The sequence below is a fragment of the Podarcis raffonei genome, chromosome 12 (genome assembly GCF_027172205.1).
Source record: "Podarcis raffonei isolate rPodRaf1 chromosome 12, rPodRaf1.pri, whole genome shotgun sequence".
Classification (NCBI taxonomy): domain Eukaryota; kingdom Metazoa; phylum Chordata; class Lepidosauria; order Squamata; family Lacertidae; genus Podarcis; species Podarcis raffonei.
In genome coordinates, this window is record NC_070613.1 from 38013658 (window position 1) to 38017439 (window position 3782).

Consider the following 3782-nt stretch of genomic DNA (forward strand, 5'->3'; position numbering starts at 1 on the left):
TTAATTACTAGGTTTGTCTAATCAGAGTTCAGGGTTAACAGCTTTCCTTACGATTATATATAAAATTCACTTCTGGTATATGAAAGCTGGTATATGAAATGTGTATTTATATAGGCACTAGTAGTGTTACTGGGATTACTTCTGAGTTCTTACAGACAAGGGAATTCAAAATGTTACATGATACCTGGGCAGGAACAAGTAGTGTGTCGTGTCCCCCAGAGTTAAGGGCTACATATCAATATATTGCCAAAACCAGTCTTTGGCTCAATGTTCCCCTCCCAGAAAACTGCCACTACAGTTTCTCTGTTTGTCCCTTCTGTTGGTTCTTCACATTCCCCTAGTTCTTCTGTCTCATTCTTCTTCCTCCTTGTGTGTTGCATTCTCCCCACATGCAAAATGGAGCCTTTGTTTTCTTGAAATCCTTTGGGGTCATTGGTCTCCTGTGGAGGATCATGGAGGCCTTGGGGTGAATTGTTCTGAAGGAGATGATTACTCTGGCTGTCAGGAGCCAACAGATAACTGGCCTGAAAGCTTATTGTGTGGTCTGTAACCGTACGGGAACGAGATTTGTGTGACCAGTCATGTCATGTCCCCCGATTTCAAAGATATTCAGAAGAAGTGATAATGCTGAGCCTAAAGTACATATTTGGAGGTTGCAGTGACAATCTCACAAAGTTACAGGTAGCACTTGTTCAGTTGGTACCTCATGGTACCTTAGACTACCAGTCTTAGAGCTTCCAGTCATCTGAATACACCCTCAATGTCTTTAGGTAAAAACTAGTATGGATAGACTAAGGAGAAATTAGGCTGCAAAATCATGAAGGAACCAGTTCCAGTACCCTCAAACATCTTCCACAATGCTATTCCCGTAGAACAAGTCTTTTTTAAAAAAATAAAAATAAATCCACATTATAATTGAAACATACCTATGGACCTCTGTTGCCTTTAGGATTGAAATAGGCGATCACTGAGTCAGCAGTTTAAAAGAAAGCTTTAAATGAATTGAAGCACAAAATTGGGTACTTGAATTTAGATACCGCAAGATCTGCTTGGGCTATAAAATTGCAAATAATCTGGAATCTGGAAAATTAAGGGAAATTGTACTGTTGGGCAGAAATGCTACCATTAATACATCCCTGCTTTTAGTCACTGGCACAGAAGTCAACAGGATTACTCCAAACACAGTCATATTTCATCTGCAACTTTTCATCCATGTGGAGCATATAATCTCCTGTTTATTCACTTACTGCATTTATACCCTGACTTTCTGATAAATACCCAAGGTGGCAAGCAGGGTCATAAATGTGTGATTCAATAGAGCAGACTTTCTATACCTTGGGTCCTCAGATGTTGTTGGACTACAACTCCCATCATTCCTAGCCAACATGGCCAGCAGGTCAGGGATGATGGGAGCTGTAGTTTAATAACATCTGGGGATCCAAGGTTAAGGAAGGCTGCAAGAGAGAAACGTTCAGCCGATAGCCCTATTTTTATTTTGAACTTCTGGTGCTCACAATGTATCATTTCCCATCATTTATTTAGATGTTGTCTTGAATATTTGTTGATAAGATAGTTTATTCTCATTGCAACTTAAGAAATTTCAATGAGGCCATATTTGGGGCAGAGGAACCCAACTTTGCATTTCTCTGTTTGAATGCACAGCACCTAGATCTTTGAGGCACTTTATAAATGTTGTTGTTGACATTCTGGGTGAGGGAATGTCTCACTTGTGCCATCATCATACCTAAATCCCCTCTGCAACAATGCAATAATTTCAAGGAAAGATTCCCTAATCCTCTAAATTCACTTTGTGCATTGGCTGTTGTTTTAGATAGGTCATAACATTTGAGCTGCAGCAGAGGGCATGTTTCCAGTTAATCTCTTCATCATTCCCAAGTGAAAATCCAAGATGGAGGATCTTTCGCTATTTGTTTATAGAGTCCGGTTCACGTGACCAAACTGAATTAGGTAGATTAAGAGGACCTGTGCAGAGATGATCATGTGATGTGTTCCCCATGTACTCTGCTCTCATTGCCTCTCTTATACCCACCATTCATTGCCTCTCTTATACCCACCTTCCAGTAGCTTGACAAGTGGTAAATTTCAAGTTGAAAGCTAGGCACAAAACCCTTCCCCTGTGGGTCAAGATTAACTTGTTTGTTTGTTTGTTTTTGGCATTAAGTGGCACCCAGTCTGCATCTGCTTACGCCAACAGCTGCCCATCATTTTATAGTAGGCACTTGTGCCAACAGCATTTTATTTTGCTTGTTTCCATTTTGTCATTGTTTCCTCAGAACATCGCCTTATCTTCAGCTCCCCCCTTGAGCAGGTGGTCTTCCTCAAATGGTCAGTTCCTCCCTTCTAACAAACATACAAAGAGAGATATTCTGAAAAGTGGCGTTCTTTTTTATAGTGTTGGGCCTCTAGAATGCCTATTTTGTTTGTCAAATGACGTTGCCTAGCAGTTGGCGGTATGGAAGCCATTTTGTATATAGACACTGCAAATAAACACAGCCGTCTGCCTAGCAGACAAAATGGCTGGTTCTCTTAACTCTTCTAAGTGTGAGCATTTTAGAGGATAGCTGGAGTGTTTTGAGGTTTAAAAGAATAATGAGGTGTCCCTTTCAGCTGAACTACAAGCATGCTTCAAGTGACAGCTAAGTGGTTAACATGTGTCACTGACTTGTGTCACATGAGCAACAGTGAATTGCAATTAGCTGCTGCAGCATGATATGTCCTGGTTCATTTCTGTCATCTGACTCCCTTTAAAAAAAAAAAGCTGGTAGATACATATTCTCAGGGATTTGAGCAGCAAGGGCAAAAACCCAGTCGTCTTTAAAGACTCTGATTTTTCATGTAAATAATGTTGTAGACCAGTTGAGACCTCTTGCAAAGGACATTTCTATTCTAAACTGTATGAACGGTGGACTTTTGCACAAGACATAAGAATCTTCCAAAACTGTACTGCGTGTGAACTGCTGTCGGCATGTTTGACTTGCACTCTGTATATCTTTGTAAAGTAGAGTACATGCCTGTTGTGTTTGAATGAAGGACAAAAGGTTTTACTAGAGTTACCCCCACCCCACAGGAGTCCCCAGTATGTGCTGTGTTGATTTGGATATTTTGTAATGTTTCCTTTTGAAAACACAGGTAGTTACCAAAAGGCAGCCTGAAGGGCGTAGTGGCATATATCATCACATTCTCATGATTTGTTACACTGAAATGGCAAAGGTTTTGAGGCTGGCTATACTGATGGATCACAGCAAGGGTCTTGTTCTTAAAAGAAATATTCCTTTAATATATATATATCAGAGAATAACTTATCCTAGTAGAAGTCATGGTAGGAAAACTATACAATTCTATTTATTATTGCCACTCCCTTCATTTGAACATGTTGCATGGCTTGGGAAATGGTCAACACTTATGCAATTACTAGGCATTGGGGTACAATCCAGATATTTTTTTTATATAAAAAACAACACATGGGCTTTTCCCCATTGACCACACTGACGTGTGGAATGCACTCCGCAATGCTTTGATGATGACAATAAAACTTCCTTTGATTTTATTGTGTCTAAATTGTGATGGTTATTTCTTCTCTTGTAGTAGCGCCCGTGCTGTGGAATTCCCTCCTTTCAGATGTCAAGGAAATAAACAACTTAACTGACTTTTGTTCAGGGGGAAGTTTTTAATGTTTGATGCCGTGTTTTAATCTGTTGGAAGCCACCCAGAGTGGCGGGGGTAACCTAGTCAGATGGGCGGCATATAAATAAAATTATTAT